Below are 17360 nucleotides of genomic sequence, written 5' to 3'. Positions count from 1 at the left end.
CCAGCATCTATTTTGCCTCCACTTTGCTGTCCCCGCCATGCCAGGTGGAGGGGCCTCCCGACGGCTCTCCTGCTGCCTCTCCAGCCGGCTTCCCACCTAGCAGCCACAGCATTCTTGAAAAAGCAGACTTTGCTCTTCCTGTTTCACATCACACTTTGTGACCTCCCTGCTGCCTTTCCCTCTGATCCAACGTCCCTGCAGCAGGTTAGGAAGCTCAGGTATAACCTGGCTCCTGCCACCATCGCCAGCCATGACCAAGATCACCTTGCCATGCACTCACTGGGTTCAAGCCATCGTGGATTCCTTTCAGTCCTAGAATGTGCAGGCAGCTCCCCACATCCTCTCCTGGAAGGCCGGCCCCACCCACACAGCTGGCTCTGGCTAATCTTTCAGGTGCCAGCAAACCCTTCCTTCCTGGCCCTCCTAATGGGCTCTCCATCAGGCGGCCAGCGATCTGCTTATCTGTGGGCCTGCCGAAACTCTCGGCCCCGGACTGGAAGCATCACCAGGCAGTGGTGGGTTGGGTTTGGTGCCAGTGTATTCCCCAGTGCCCAGACCACGTGGCACTGGGCTTGGCTCTGGGCAGCCACACAATATGGCAGGTGGAGAAGGAAGTGGCATACAATGCTGGGTCTTAGTCCTTGCCATGAGCAGCTCGGAGAGTCCCTGGTCGAGAAAAGGAGGTGGGCAGAGAGGAGGAGGAGCTTTATGGAGGGGAGTACCAAGCCTGCCTCTGGTGTCCCCCCTGCCAGCCTGGTGGGAATGGCAGCGCAGGACTGGCAAACAGGCCTGTCTTTTCTGCTGACTTGCTGGGGGTCATAGGCCAGGACACTTGCCTTCGTAGGACGCCGCACCATTTAGGAAGTGATTGGATCCCAGGACCTCCTCCCGGTCATGGGATGGCAGGCAAGGTTCTGGTAACTGATCTGCCTTCTACCTTTGGCAGGTGACCTACTTCGCCATTCCCTGTGACCCACGTGTCCCAGGTGTCAGGCAACTGGCCACCCAGCCAAGCCTCCATGACTCCGTTCTCACTCCCCTTCTGTCTCAGGCTTGGGATCCTTGCTTCCTGGCCTGGTTCTGTCTGCTGTGATCACAGTGAACAGCCCAGTGCTCCATTTCCCTGGAGGGCCACCTTTCTTGCTGTGCCTGGACCTGTGTTCCCCACTGGACTACAAGTCCCCGGGGGTCAGGGCCGGGGCTGTCTCGGTCCTTGCTGTGTCCCCTGCACAGCTCCAGGCACAGAGCAGTTCAGTGAATGTTGTTCCATTAAAATGGAGTTGGGGCTGGTCCTGGCACAGCCGAGGGATGACGCCCTCATGGAGCCCAGCTTAGAGTGCCCAAGTCTGACAGTGGCCCGATCCTGTCTAGTCCTGAGGTGGAGCAGGCACCGGCAGGCGGGGCCATCTGACTGAATGTCCTACCACCAGCTCTTAGGTCCAGGTGCTTGTGCTTACTGCCTTCCGGCGCAGTCAAAAGAATCCAGGGCTGGCACCGGCCCTTTCCTCATCTCAGGGGTGAAAGGGTAACCAGAGAGGGGTGGCACTTACCCAAGGATGCCCTGACACTGGGATCCAGGCTCCTGCTGCTCTCCTCGGCCACCTCTCCAGCTGTTTTTTTGTTTTGTTTTGGTTTTGGTTTTTTGGTTTTTTTTTGAGACGGAGTTTCGCTCTTGTTGCCCAGACTGGAGTACAGTGGCAGGATCTTGGCTTACTGAAACCTCTGCCTCCCAAGTTCAAGCGATTCTCATGCCTCAGCCTCCCAAATAGCTGGGATTACAGGCATGCGCTGCCACACCCAGCTAAATTTTTGTATCTTTAGTAGAGACAGGGTTTCACCATGTTGGCCAGGCTGGTCTTGAACTCCTGACCTCAAATGATCCACCCACCTCAGCTTCCCAAAGCGTTGGGATTCCAGGCGTGAGCGCTCAGCCTGTTTGTTTTGAGATGAGGTGTTGCTCTTTCGCCCTGGCTGGAGTGCAGTAATGCAATCCTAGCTCACTGCAGCCTCCACCTCCCAGGCTCAAGTGATCCTCTTGCCTCAGCCTCCAAATTAGCTAGAACCACAGGCACAAACCACTACACCTGGCTGATTTTGTTACTTTTAATTGTTTTGTAGAGATGGGGTTGCACTGTATTGCTGAGGCTTTGTTGTGCTTTTGATTTGCATTTCCTTATGGCTGACGATGTTGAGCATCTTTTTATATGCCTACTGAACACTTGTGTATCTTCTTTGGATAAATGTCTTTTTAGTTCTTTTGCCCATTTTTAAATTGAGCCAGCCGGGCACAGTGATTCATGCCTGTAATCCCAGCACTTTGGGAGGCCAAAGAGTTCGAGACCAGCCTGGGCAACATAGCAAGACCTGGTCTCTGTTAAAAAAGGGGGGGCCAGGCACAGTGGCTCACAATTGTAATCCCAGCACTTTGGGAGGTCAAGGTGTACAGATCATTTGAGCCCAGGAATTCAAGACCAGCCTGGACAACATGGTGAGACCCCCATCTCTATAAAAAAAAAATTTAAAAATTAGCCAGGCCTGGTGGCTCATGCCAGTAGTCCCAGCTACCTTGGAGTCTAATGTGGGAGGATTGCTTGAGCCCTGGAGGTTGAGGCTGCAGTGAGCTGTTATCTTGCCACTGGACTCCAGCCTAGGTGACAGAGGGAGACCCTGCCTCAAAAATAAATAAATAAGTAAATAAATAAATAGTTTGTCCCTTTATTATTGAGTTGTGAGAGTTCTATATATATGTATCCCGGATGCAGGACTTCTTAGCTGAGTGATTTGCACCACCTGGGATGTTTTCAGTGTGTAATGCCAGTGCATTTCCTTCCCGTCTCTTCTCTCTGGCTACATTCACAGCCACAGCTAGATAAAAATAAAGCTGTGAGGATACTGTAGATACAGTTGAATATCCTGCTTTTGCACTTCATTTTTCTGTTTTTTTAGAAAGCATGATTTAAAGTACATCATTGGGCTGTTGTAATTCATTCTAGCCATTTCTGCATTGCTGAGCATTTAGGTCTTTTCCAGTTTTCAGTTGCATCAGTAATGCAATGATGTTCATCCTTGTCCATAAATCTTCACGTTCATCACATGGGTAGCCTTCTCAGAAAAAATTCTTAGAAGGTGATTTTACCAGGTCAAAGGGAAGGAACATTGGAAATCTCAGATACCGACTGTGCCCACGTTGGATAGTGAGTGTTGAGGGCTAGGGTTCTGTCGTTATAGTCACCACTGTAGCTTTAGATTTTTTTATGAGAGAGGGTCTCTCTCTTTTTTTCTGCTTCTTGGTTTAAACCATGGCCAGAGACAGGGTCTCAATCTGTCGCTCAGGCTGGAGTGCAGTGGCGTGATCTTGGCTCACTGCATCCCCCAATTCCCAGGCTCAAGCCATTCTCCTGCCTCAGCCTCCCAAGTAGCTAGGATTATAGGCGTGCACCACCACACCCGGCTAATTGTTGTAGTTTTAGTAGAGACAGGGTTTCACTGTTGGCCAGGTTGGACTCAAAACTCCTGACCTCAGGTGATCTGCCTGCCTCAGCCTCCCAAAGTGCCGGGATTACAGGCGTGAGTCACTGCACCTGGCCAGATTTTTTTTTTTAATGATTGAATGAATACTATTTGCATGTGGGTGCCTTGATGTTAAGATGGTGTCTTGTTTTAGTGAGCGTTCTTTTGACTATCAGTTAACTTCGGTTTTGTTTTGTATTTTTTTTTTTTTAGTGGAGTTTCACTCCTGTGGCCCAGGCTGGAGTGCAGTGTCACGATCTCCGCTCATCACAACCTCAGCCTCCCGGGTTCAAGCAATTCTCCTGCCTCAGCCTCCTGAGTAGCTAGGATGACAGGCATGCACCACCACACCCAGCTAATTTTGCATTTTTTGTAGAGACAGGGTTTCTCCATGTTGGTCAGGCTGGTCTCAAACTCCTGACCTCAGGTGATCCACCCGCCTTGGCCTCCCAAAGTCTAGGATGACAGGTGTGTGCCACCGCGCCCAGCCTTTTTGTGTTTTTTGTAGAGATGAGGTCTCGCTATGTTGCCCAGGATGGTCTCGAACTCCTGGCCTCAAGTGATCCTCCTGTCTCGGCCTCCCAAAGTGCTGGGATTGCAGGCATGAGCCACTGTGCCTGACCTAACCTGTTTATTGTTAACATGTTACATGGTTTTGGGAATTGGTTCTTCATGACCTTTGCCTATTTTTGTTTTCGGACCTTTTATGAGGACTCCTCTATTGAAGATAGATGTAATTGTATTGTGCACATATATTTGTCCTCATCATTTGTCTTGCAGGAAATGTGGGGGCCAGGGGGGCAGGACACTAAAAAGAAGCACTTTTTCTTCTCTGCTATTTCACTGAGTCTTCATAGCAAAGCCCTATCTCAGTGTGAACAGCTTGGGATGGAGGAACACAGGGCTGGGGGCCTCAGAGAGGGCAGAGGAGGCAGTGGCAGCATAGGCCTTGGAAGCCCTGCAGTGTAGGAGAGAGGGTGCTTTAGTGGAGGCCCAGCCTGGGAAAAGGGTTAGCAGGTTAGTGGGTCCACTGTAACCACAACTCCAGCCCCATTTGCTGAGCACCAGACCGAGCAACCGGGTGAACCTGTTGGTGCCCCACATTTTTGTAGATAAGAAAACTGCTACTTGGGGTCATTGGTCACTTGCTGAGGTCATACTCCTTTGCAGAAGATGGCAGAAGCCAGAGCAGTCCTGCCTGGGTCCCTGGACACATCCAGCCCACCATAGCTATGGAGGCTCAGCACGTCCCAGGAGCCTCAAGTTTCAGCAGGAGCCCAGACTCCCTCATCTCCCACGGCCATGGCCACCACATCGTCAGTACCCTCTGTATGAGGGTCCCATGAGTCATGTACTGTTTCCTTCCAGTAGCTTCCTGACCCTTCAGTAATACCATTCTTTGCCCTGAGGATCTGTCGCCCACTTGCAGCCTCAGCTCTGCTGCCCCTCTGCCCCATTGGAGGGTCCTCAGAGCTGACTCTTCCCTCTGTCTGGAAGGGTGGCCTGGACTTTTGTGTGACTCCTGTTGGCTTATGACCTCGTGTCCCCCTCCAGTGTAAGCTTCTTGAGATGGGATGTCTGGCTGTTTTGTTCACTTGTGTAGCCTGGCACCTGGAATAGAGCCTGGCCTAGAATAGACACTAGATAAATATTTGAAGGAAATAATGAATTCCTTTTTTTTTTTTTTTTTTTTTGGGGGGGGGACAGTCTTGCTCTGTCTCCCAGGTTGCGGTGCAGTGGCGCAGTCATGGCTCACTGCAGCCTAGATCTCCTGGGCCCAAGTGATCCTCCTGCCTCAGCCTTTTTAGTAGCTGGGACCACAGGCACATACCAGCACACCTGGCTAATTTTTGGATTTTTTGTAGAGACAGGGTTTCCCTGTGTTGCCTAGGCTGGTCTCAAACTCCTGGGCTCAAGTGATCTTCCTGCCTTGGCTTCCCAGAGTGCTGGAATTACAGCCGTGAGCCATCGCATCTGGCCACATTTCTTTCCTTTACTCAGCTTTTAGGTCTCAGTTGAAATGTTCCTTCCTCTTATGGGTCTTTTCTAACCATTCCTCCAAATCTGAATTTGTATCCCCTCTGTTTTTCCCTGTAATACACGCTTTCTTCTTATAACTGGTAAATTTTTGTGTGATTTGTTTGCCTTCCTCACAGTCAGTCCTTGAGGGCAGGGACCAGCCCTGTTCTGTTCACAGCTGTCTGCCTAGCCCAGGTTGTTGCGTAAAGAATGAATGAATGTGTTCATTAGTTCCCAAAGAGACCTCTGAGGGTTGGTGGCATTACCCTCTTGTTATGGATGAGGAAGGTGAGGATGGGCAGTAAGAAATCCCAAGCACCTGATTTCCATCACTGGAGGCTTTGCTGGACCAGTAAACAGCTTACAGTTTCTAAAATTCCAAACTAAAGCACTCCCAAAGCCTCTGAATTCAGATGGCCATCTGGTACCCATGACCAGAAGCCTGAGGCAGGTGGCCTGAAATAGCCTGCTTGGTTCTGGCAGGACTGAATGTCTCCCGATGAGCACTGGGCTTTCCTCAGAGGCCCCCTTTCCCCAGCCTGGCCCTGTCGCCTATTGAGGACTTGGGTGGGTGGCAGTGCTAGGAAGCGTTGATCCACTAAATGACTCAGCACACCCTTGTCAAGCACCTTGATGCCCCCAGCTCTGCTGAGTCCTCTGCTGGATTGTCGTGCCTGCTTCATTTGACCCTGACAGTGATCTTCAGTTCTCCAAGGCTCCGAGGGCTCTTTCTCCTCTGAACCTTTGCACATGCTGTTCTCTCTGTTGCAACACTCTTCTCCCTCCCTTTTGCTTTTTAATTATTATTGGTTTTTTTTTTTTTTTTAAATTGAGATAGAGTCTCACTCTGTCATCCAGACTGGAGTACAGTGGTGCAATCTCAGCTCACCACAACTTCTGCCTCCCAGGTTCAAGTGATTCTCCTGCCACAGCCTCCTGAGTAGCTGGGATTACAGGCTCCTGCCACGAGGCCTGGCTAATTTTTTTGTATTTTTAGTAGAGACGGGTTTCACCATGTCGGTCAGGCTGGTTGCGAACTCCTAATCTTAAGTGATCCACCCGCCTCGGCCTCCCAAAGTGCTGGGATTACAGGCATGGATTCCATCTGATACATTTTACCTGGGGTGCTGGGATTACAGGCCTGGCATTACCTTCTGATACATTTCACCTGGGGCGTGAGCAAGACTTTGGCTAGAGTCTGGAGCTAGAAGCAGAATTGCCGGTCATAATTGATGAGTATGTTTGGCTTCTCAAGGTAATGCCAGTCTTTCTGAAATGGCTCTCACCTCCTTTTGCCTGACTGATTACTGCTCACTCTCCAAGAGTCTCCTTCCTGGCTGTCTTTCAGCACCTGCTTAGGGGAGTGCCTGCTGTGTGCCTGGTGTAGTTATGTTCTAGGGGACAATGCAAACAAGACTCACAGTCCCTGCCCTCCAGTGGCCAGTGGTGTTAGATGGTCCCTCTTTCAGGAAGCCCCCAACCCCTAGTCTGGGTTAGGGGTTTCCTTTGCCCCAGCTCTGCCTACTCTGGCTTGTCACTGTCTGGGGATGAGTCTGCCTTCCCGACTGGACTAGGACCCCTGTGTGGACAGAGACCAGGGTTAGGGTTATCTTGGACGCTGTTTCCAGCGTGACCCTGCCCGGGGCACAGAGCAGGTGCTGGGTGAAGCAGGTACTGTTGAGCTTGAGGCAGTTGGGATCAAGAGGAAGAAATGGATTCCAGTATCCAGGATCTGAACCCCAAGGCCATGTGAGCCCAAAGCCTCATACTTTCCCTAATGCCTGAGTGTCCAAGATTCCTTTACCTGTGCTGGGCTCTGTGGCAGAGGGAGGGGTCACGGCTCCTGCCCTCGACAGCTTAGAGAAGAGTCAGTGCCTAACTACACACCCCTTCCATAGTGTGCAGGGCTGATGTGAGGCCCACCCGGCCCTCTGGGAGCTCGAGTGTTGGCGTGTTTTTTCTGAAGCGGGTAAGGGCAGGAAGATGTGCATTACCCTTACAAAAAAGTAGAAAAGGCCAGCCTTCTCCTGCAGTCCCAGAGCACTTAGGGCTGTATGGGGGCCACCGTGGGCCCGTAGATCCATAACAGGAATCATAATAGCTAGCGTTGGTGGAACGCCCTCTGGGTGTCACGCATGGCGTTGAGCCCTCCGTGCATCAGCTAGTTTTATCCCATCCATATCCCACGAGGTAGATGGAATTGCTGCCCCATTTTACCAATGAAGGAGAGATCCAGCTCCCCACAGCTAGTCAGTGGCAAATCTGAACTTCACTCCTAGGCAGCCAGAGCCCAGCCCCTGCCCTGCACGATGGTACAGAGCCTGTCTGCAGGCACCGTGCCTCCAGAGAGCTTTGCCTCTTGTCCTCTTGACTCTTCATGGCAAAGCTGGAAATGGGTAGATGGAGGAACACAGTTACTTGGCCCCAGTGCCGCCTCTGATTTGAGGAGGCAGGGTCAGCCCTGGGCCGTCGCTCCCTTTGTCCCTGAGTCTGCATTCCCCTCCACCCTGCGAGCTCCCTCAGAGAGTTCTCTCCGCCTCCTCGCCACTCTTGGTGCTTATTTATCCCCAGGTCTTCACTTCGGCACCCTGAGGTGCCCAGCCCTGGGTAAATATTTGTCTCAGGGCAGACAGGAGTGGGTGTGGCCACTGTTTCTGAGCCCAGGGGCAGGTGGAGGTAGCAGGTGGGGTGGTGATTGGCGGGCCCCTGGCTGGAACTGGCTCTGCTTGCTCTTTGCTCATCCAGCACCTGCTCTCCCGGGCGCTGCTGAGGCATTGGGCCCTGCAATAACAGGGACTTCCGTTTGCCACGCGCCAGCCTCTTGTAAAGCACTAGACGCTTTACACGAGAGCTCAGTGGCTGCTTTTAGAGAAGGCTTTGTGTGTCAGTCTCAGTCTCATTGGCTCCATTTTGCAGATGAGGAGACTCAGCCATGAAGGGTCGAGAGCCATTGCTCGTGACAGTTGGAGTCTGTTCAGTTATCAGGGCCAGAATCTACTTGGGGCCACAGGAGGTGAATGAGGGTGTTCATTGGATGGAGGCCAGGCCTCTGCCTGTTCCCAGGGATCCTGAAAGCCGGCAGGAAGCAGGTCTGCCACCTGCTCTCTGGACCACATGCACTCCTTGTTCCTCTTTCTCTCTTCAGAACTTCTTCCACTGGGCTGGCCATGGGCCACACAAGCCCAGCCCTCCTGGTGTCTGGAACAGGATCCCCCAGTCCAGCCCCCTGACCCGGGCAGCTCATGCAAGCTTAGCTAGGACCCCACATCCTCCCTGTCAAATGGGCGGTAGAGGGTCAGCCCACACTTGTTGGGGTGGAGGGCAGTTTTTAGAGAAGGAGGCTCTGCAGACACCCCCAAATAGGCACCCCCAAGTACAAGGTCTGACTGCAAAGGCCATGCCCTCACTAGGTTGCTGTTTCATGTATTTAGAAGGTGCATTCACAGGCTGGGCATAGTGGCTCACACCTATAATTCCAGCACTTTGGGAGGTCGAGGCAGGAGGATCGCTTGAGGCCAGGAGTTCAAGACCACCCTGGGCAACAAGTGAGACCTTTCGTCTCCACAAAAAATAAAAAATTAAATTTTCAAAAGGTGCATTCACACGGCAAGGCAGAAAGTCACCAGTGTCCTCAGATGTATACATACCTTTGGGAAGCTGCTTCCAGTTGGGGGCTTGTGGAGGCCACAGAGGAACCCCCCTAATTCCCCCTATACATCCCAGCAGAAAGTCCTGGGCTAGGGGACACTCTTGGGCACTTGTGTTCTGGGGGTGTTATTAGTCTCCACCACAGGATTGGTTGTGTTTTCTTACTGGTTCAGGCACGCATTCAGCCAGTATTGAGCTCAGTGCCCAGTCCTATACTGGGGACACAGCGGTGGCAAGACAAACCTAGCCCTGCCTTCCAGGCTTACTGTCCAGAGAGAGGGAGGTGTGGGAGACAAGTTGGCCAACCAGTAAACAGTGCCACTGCAGATCAAGAGAAGGGTCTGGATGGAAGGAAATAAACCAAGGCTGGAACAGAGGAGACAGTGGTGAGGCTGGTGGGTAGGTACCTGGCTTGGGTCAGGATATTGGATGCCTTAAACTATTGGGTGAGGCACGGGGCCCATCAGCCAGATGAAGTGGACTTTGAAGTCGGGCCTGCCTGTGCTATGTGTCCTTGGCATGTGCTCCATCTCCCTGCGCTTCAGTTTCCTCCTTTGGAAAGGGTGGGGGAGGGATAGCTGTACCCCAAACCATGGCCTGAACGGAAAGGTCAAGGGTTTGGCTAAGAGTAAGGATTGTGGAGCCATAGACTGCTCAGGCTCAAATCTCAGCTCTGACTTTTACTGGTTCTGTGGCCTTAGGTAGGTTCCTCAGTTTCCTCATTTGGAATGGGGATAATAAACTCTACCTGTCTTAGGGTTGTTGAAGAGAGTAAATGAGGTAGTATATATAAGTGCTTGCCATTGCTCATAATAATTATTTATTGTTAAAAGTTGCGGCTACGCGCGGTGGCTCACGCCTGTAATCCCAGCACTTCGGGAGGCTGAGGCAGGTGGATCACTTGAGGTCAGGAGTTCGAGACCAGCCTGACCAACATGGTGAAACCCCACTAAAAGTACAAAATTAGCCTGGCGTGGTGGTGGGCACCTATAATCCCAGCTACTCGGGAGGCTGAGGGAGGAGAATCGCATGAATCCAGGAAGCGGAAGTTGCAGTGAGCTGAGATTGTGCCACCTCACTCCAGCCTGGGTGACAAGAGTGAGACTCCGTCTCAAAAAAAAGTTGCGTGTCACACGGGGGACTCGAGTGCTTAGCACACTGTTTGACTGGGGACCCAGGGATTAAGGCCTTGACTTTCCCTTTCATCCAAGCCTACCATTGGCCTTACCATGCACCTGCTGTGTGTGAGGCACTGTGGCATGAGGGAAGTTGCGCCCAATCTGCCTTGTTCCTTCCATCCCAAGAGACTTGGAAAGCTGTGGGTGTGTTCTGGCCACATCTGTTTCTGTAACAGGATCTTCAGCTGGGGCAGGCAGCTGGGAAGGTCAGGATGAGGGGAAGGGAAGACAGGCCTGTGGCACCTGCCATCTGCACCCTTCACTCGAGTGGGCAGGCCCTGCCCACATCCCTGCCTGAGGCTTGGGGTCTAGAGGCCTGGCTCCTTGTTGTGTAAGCCCAGCCCGCCCCCTGCAGCTGGCCGTCCTGCAGCACGTGGCTGTGGCACCCGCCGGCTGGATGGTGGTGCCTCCCTGCCAGGAAGGGCAGAGAACAACTCCTCTTACCCAGGAAACTGCAGGACTCACGACCCCTCAGCAGGCCTGAGGAGGGCATGGGGGTCTGAGAGGAAAGGACCAGCCATCCCAGCCTCTCCTGAGCAGGCTGACTTTCCAGGACGCATTGTGGGCTCCCTTCCTTCCGGCCCGTGGTTCTCTGGGGGGAAGGGAAGGGTGGACATTGTCTTCATTTCCCAGAGTGAGTCAGTGCATTCATTCATTCACAGACTCACAGCGACAGACACCACGGTGATGTCCCTAGACTCAGGGAGCCCTTGGTCTAGGACAGAAAACCAGCAAGTAGATCCGTAGAGATTGGGATGTGTCCAGTGAGGAGGCAGAGCGTTGCCTGGGTGTGTGGGGGGGAGGGGGGTGGGGGTGCTGCTACAGAAAGGGGTCAGGAGAGGCTACTCAGAGGTGACTTTTTTTTTTTTTTTTTTTTTTTGAGGCGGAGTTTTGCTCTTTTTGCCCAGACAGGAGTGTAGTGGCACGATCTCGGCTCACTGCAACCTCCATCTCCCAGCTCAAGCAATTCTCCTGTCTCAGCCTCCTGAGTACCTGGGACTACAGGCACATGGCACCACACCCGGCTAATTTTTGTATTTTTAGTAGAGATGGGGTTTCCCCATGTTGGTCAGGCTGTTTCTCGAACTCCTGACCTCAAGTGATGCACCCGCCTCAGCCTCCCAAAGTGCTGGGATTACAGGCGTGAGCCATCACGCCCGGCCAGGAGGTGACTATTGAGTTGAGACCTGAATGGCAAGTCAGCTGCAGGTTAAGCTGCAGGAGGGAGGGAAGCGCTCAGAGGGAGGGAAGAACAGTTGCAGACAGGAGGCAGGAACAAGTCACAGAGCCTGCAGAGGGGCTGAGGAGGTGTGCACGAGCCGAGGGTGAGCCCAGGCGGAGGGCTGGCGTCAGGGGGCCTTGTCCGGGGCTGAGGAGTTGAGGTTTTACTCTCAGTGCAGGGACAGGCGGTGCCGAGTGAAAACCCGTGGCAGCCATCGGCCCGCTGCTCGGCACGGTCTCCTAAGCTGATTGTGCGCCTGCTTTTGTCTGAATGGCAGGGAAGGCACAGGATGTGGGTTTTCCTTCCATGGTGGGAGGTGATCTCAGGGAGTCTCCCTGCAGGTCTCCACCAGGTCTCCTGTGTGCCTGCCATGGGCATGCAGTTCTGAAGGACTGACTGGTGGTGGGAAACCCAGCCTGGAGATTGTCCCAGCCATCCCGCCCGAGGCAGGGACAGGCCAGTGGGGCCACCTGAGCAAAGGCTTAGGGCAGCTGGTAGACCGGGCTGCAAGAGTGAGGCCGTGGAGTTAGTCCTAGAGCAGCACCTGGCAGGAGCCTGGCTTTGTAAGCCAGTGCTTGTCCTTGGCATTGTTGACTCAGTGGCTCAGCTGATGAGCCTGAGGCTGCTGGGGAAGGTGCCCTCCTCAGCCTTACAGCTCCAGCCCCCACGTGATCCGCATTTCACAGGCCTCTGGGTTACTGAGAGGCTGGTGGGGGTGGAGGTGCCTGACGGTTGTTCACTGGGAAGAAGAACTCACCACCAGTGTCCCTTCATTTTTCTCAAGGAGTCGCAGGCAGAGGTTTTTCCGAACAGGCTCAGCAGTCAGAAGTCACTGCCTGGGCTTCCAACTGCCTACACAGGCAGCTGCAGCCCTCCCCTCAGGCTGGCCGGTGTCACTGCCCCATTCTATGTCCAGGCCTCCCGGCACCCAGCCGCTGTCCCCACGAGTGCCCGGAGGAACTCCCAGTTTAGCAGGGGAGAGGGTTCCCCAGTGCAGAGTGGGCGAGGAGCCCGGGACCTGTGACCTGTGTCACAGGGCATCTGAGGACGTTGCTCCTGGAAGGTAGGTGCGTGGCCACAGAGGTGACTTCGGGGTCTTGTTTAGGAGGCTGACTCGGAAGGTCCTAGTGGCTCGGCAGTGCAAGAGGAGGATCCCCACAGTGTGTGGCCTGTGTGGTCACCCAGGGCTGTGGCCTCTCTGACTCTCCTCTTCTTTGTCTTGGGTTGGGGGTCCCGGCCGTGTCCCCTTCCCAGGGATGCACTAAGGTTTCAGTGAGCTCAGGCATGTCAAGGGGTTGCCTGAGGTAACTGCGTAGTAAATGACAGCTGTTGGGGGGCTCCCCGGCGAACGTTGGGACACCACAGTTACGGACTTGTGCCAGGAGCCCCAGCTTCCTGCCACCCCTCACCATGTGCCTCAGAGTTCTCCTTTGACAAGCCTTCATCTGGCTGTCCTGTCCCTCAGGGGTGGGCATGAGGCCCAAGTTCCTTCCTTCCTTTAGCCCACGTTCACTGAGCACCTGCCGGCCGGGCCCCAGGGAGCCACCCAGGTGGCTGCCCCACAGCCGGGCTGGGCTTTATAACTGATGCTGTCATGAGAGACTGGCCTTGGTACCAGACCTCCCTCCCGGCCCAGCTGCCGCCTCTGGGCTTCTTGTGGGCCACCACCTCTGAGCAGCTGCTGCCTTTTTTTTTTTTTCTCATTTAACTTTTTGTTTTGTTTTTTGGGTTTTTGAGATGGAGTCTCATTCTGTCACCCAGGCTGGAGTGCAGTGGTGTGATCTCACTCACCGCAGCCTCCACCTCCTGGGTTCAAGTGATTCTCCCGCCCCAGCCTCCCGAGAAGCTGGGATTACAGGCACATGCCAGAATGCCTGGCTAATTTTTTTTTTCTTTTTTTTTTTTTTTTTTTTGAGACAGAGAATTGCTCTCTGTCACCAAGGCTGGAGTGCAGTGGCGTGATCTCGGCTCACTGCAGCCTCTGCTTCCCAGGTTCAAGCGATTCTCCTGCCTCAGCCTCCTGAGTGGCTGGGACTACAGGCATGCGCCACCACACCTGGCTAATTTTTGTGTTTTGTAGAGATGGGGTTTTGCCCTGCTGGCCAGGCTGGTCTCCAACTCCTGACCTCAAGTGATCCACCTACCTTGGCCTCCCAAAGTGCTGGGATCACAGGCATGAGCCATCGTGCCTGGCCCATTTAACTGTTTTTTGATGGACGTTTTCAGACACAAGAAAGTAGGAGTATAATGAGCCTGATGGACGACCCACTTTCCGGCTTCAGAATTGATGACTATGTGGTCAGTCTGTTCCCATCTATCCCCATGCCACTCTCACCCGCATTATTTTGCAGCAGCTCTAACATAACTATCATTTTACCTATACATTGCTTCTGGAACAGTGGGAACACTCCACCCCAAGCCAGCACTCTCTGTCCTCCACTGTCATCTGCCCAGGCCCAGGATCAGACCACTGGAAAAGTGGCCAGATGGGGCTGGGCTCTCTGTGGCTCTGCACACATGAGAGGTAGCTGGGTGGGGTGCTCAGAGAAGAGCCAGCTCCACCCACCAGCCCCCGGCACAGCCTTTCTGTTTGAGGGAGGCTGCCGCCCCAGGAGGGGCTTTAGGGACTGCCAGTAAGCCCAGAGAAGGGACTGGGGTCCTCTTTGTTCCTGCTTCCCAGATGCTTCACTGGCTGCTCCATCTCTGTGTTCATTAGCTTTTAAATGATGTGCGCAGATTTTTTATTCCCCCCCATTTCTTGCGTAAAGGGTAGCATTCATGAGCGTACCATTCTGCGCCTTACTTTTTTCGTTTGTGTCTTGAAAACTGTTCCCTGTTGGCTGAGAGAGCGCACACTCATTCTCGGTGGCGGCAGGGTGAACTGCCTGGATGAACTCTGGGGAACTGGCCGGCTCCTGCTGGTGGATGTTGTGGTTGGTTCCAGTTCTGCATTCTCAAGCTGCTGCAGTGACTGTCCTTACATGTATGATTTTCCATCTTTGCAAGTATGTCTGTAGGATTAATCTCCAGGTGTGGAATTGCTAATTAAAAGGTATATGCATAGCATCTGTACTTTTTTTTTTTTTTTTTTTGAGCTGGAGTCTTGCTGTGTTGCCCAGGCTGGAGTGCAGTGGCACTATCTCATTGCAACATCCTCCTCCCAGGTTCAAGCGATTCTCCTCCCAAGTAGCTGGGATTATAGGCAGGGATTACCTGGCTAATTTTTGTATTCTTAGTAGAGACAAGGTTTCACCATGTTGGCCAGGCTGGTCTCCAACTCCTGACCTCAGGTGATCTGCCTGCCTCAGCCTTGGCCTCTCAAAGTGTTGGGATTACAGGCGTGACCCACCGCGCCCCACACATTTGTACTTTTGACTGGTCTTGCCAAATTGCCTTTGAGAGGGAACCATGTCCTTGGTCAGGTCCTTTCTCATCTCTGAGCCTCCTCTGGAAAGTTGGGGAGATAATTTCTATTTCTCAGGGCTGTTAGGAAGTGGAAACGAGATCAAGTTTGTCAGTCGCTTAGTTTTGGGAGTAGGCGCAAAGTTACGGCTCCAGTGGTAAAGCGCGGTAGAAGGGCCCTACGCAGTGTTCTTTTCCCACATCCCTCTCTGCTGAGTGCCACCAGGGGTTGTGGGGGGCGTGGAAGAGGGTAGAGATGATCACTGTTGGGAAATGCGGGGCAGTGGCTGGAAGGAGGGGGTCAGAAGCACAGACCTGCATTCACACTCACACTCTGGGATGAGGGACTTTCCTTCTTGCAGCGTCTGTCTCCCTGCCATGGGAGGCAGTGCGTGTGTCAGCCGTGGCTCTCGGCTGTAAGCCCAGAAACAGACCCTTGCAGGATTCATAGCAAGGGAATGTGTGGGGAGGATGTCACCAGGCAGGACGACACCTGGGCCCTTGGATGGGCGGGAGTGAGGCCACTGGATTCCCTAGGTAGGGAGCTCACCAAATACAGGAAGAGCCTTCTCCACCCAGGAAATCTGACCAGTGCCACACAGTGAATATACAGTGTCCTTACGCAAGGACCCGAGAGGTGTGTAGGCAGCTGTGTGCAGTCTATACAGGGAGTCCAGAGGCTGGTGTGAGCCCTGCTCTTGAGGGACCTCTGGATGCCTGCAGTGGGGTGCCGGGGCCTCCACGGGCGTCATTCTGTGGTTGCTCCAGGATTGGACTTAGAGATCTGGGTTTGAGCACATCAGCCTGCCCTGGGGCCCCCTTCGGTAAAGATACTCCCCTGAGAAATGCCTGCCCTTGGGAAGCCCGCTGCATTGGGCTTACATGACTGATCAGACTGATTCTGGGTGGAGCAGCCTGGGGAAGGGCTTGGAGGCGGGAGTGAGGATGGTCTCCACGTGGGCAGCGTAGATGTGTGGTTTTGCAGGGACAGAGACTGTGCAGCAGCGCATCCGCAGAGGTAGCGAGGCCTTGAGGGTGTGGGGCTCCCACAGAAAGCTCTGTGGGTGCTTTTCTGCCTCCTCCTCCCTATTTCAGGCCCCAGGAGGCCTTGTATGGTTCTGTCCCTCCCCTGCTCCCCAACTGAGGCTGTGGCATTGTGGGAGCGCAGGAAGCAACTGGACACCCAGTGAAGGTGTGTAGGAGGCATTTGCCCCAGGCTGGCTCTGGGCTGAGCACATCGGTTGATGACCTCGTCACATGCATCCCTTCACTTCCTCAGTGCGGGGTACCCAGCAGCCTGCCATAGACAAGAAGGGACCTTCCCTGAGTTCACCCAGCTGGCCCTGTCTGAGTTGGGGACTCACACCTGCGCTGACTCCAGAGACCCACCCCAGCCCCACCTTTGTGTTGCTTTAGTCAACATATATTTATTGATCACTTACTGTGTGCCCAGTGAAGACCTTTCTGGGGATATTTCAGTGAACAAAGCGGGTAAGAGTTCTCCCCTCATTATAGCATAAATGCACAGATTAGTACGCTTCCTGCTAGGTCATAAGAAGTGCCACCTAGAGAAGGAAGCAGGGATTCACAGTGATAAAGGGGCTGACTTTTTGGAGGGTGACCAGGGAAGGCCTTTGAGGAGGTGACTTGGGAGTGTAGACCTGCAGGCAAGGAGGGAAGGAGCCATTGGGATGTGAGGAAGAGGGGTGGTCAGGGGCAGGGGGTAACAGGTGCAAAGGCCCTGGGGCACTGTGTTCAGATGGTTCTGCCACTGGCAAGGATCAGGACCTCAATGACTACAGCAGCCCCTCCCCAGCTCCCCCAAGTGAGGTCTGGCCATGCAGCTCTCCCACGTGTACGCTTTGCCTGCCGTGCTCCATAAGCAGGACCCCGACCCCTGCAGTCTCCTTGCTGACCCCTCTCATCTCACACTCCAGGTCCTGATCTGTGCAACTCACTGCCAGATGCATCAGGCAGCCTCCTGCACCTGCACTTTCTTCACAAAGTGCTCTCTGCCAGGGACGCCCTTTGCATCTTTGCCATCTCTGAGACTTTTCCAGATGGAGGCAGCTGATCCCAGCCTGGCCATCCTCCCTGCTTCCATGTCCGCTCCCTCCCTCCCTCCCTCCCTCCATCATAGCCTTGATGCTGTTCTGCCTCTGCCCCTGGATTTGTCTCGCTGATTGTGCAGAAGGCTTTGGGACAGAGCTGGCTTGTGGGGGATTGGGCCACTGCCTATTGGAGGCATTTGGGGGGCTGTCCCAGGGGTGAGTGCACCCCAGGCTGGGCCAGGTGTCCATACCTCTCCCACCCAGCACTGGCACCTGTGAAGGGCCTCTGGCGGCTGGGTCTTCCTATAGGCACCAGGAAGAAACCTATGA

General features: G+C 53.8%; 1 protein-coding gene across 2 annotated transcripts in view; it reads left to right on the top strand.

Moving 5' to 3' along the window:
* PPP1R37 (protein phosphatase 1 regulatory subunit 37) overlaps positions 1-17360 on the top strand; it is a 51645-nt gene that overhangs the window by 11478 nt on the left and 22807 nt on the right. The window lies entirely within an intron of this gene.

This window comes from Chlorocebus sabaeus, chromosome 6, assembly GCF_047675955.1.
Source record: "Chlorocebus sabaeus isolate Y175 chromosome 6, mChlSab1.0.hap1, whole genome shotgun sequence".
Taxonomy (NCBI): Eukaryota; Metazoa; Chordata; class Mammalia; order Primates; family Cercopithecidae; genus Chlorocebus; species Chlorocebus sabaeus.
The sequence above is the reverse complement of the archived record's forward strand: the minus strand, read 5'-3'. Positions and strand labels throughout refer to the sequence as shown.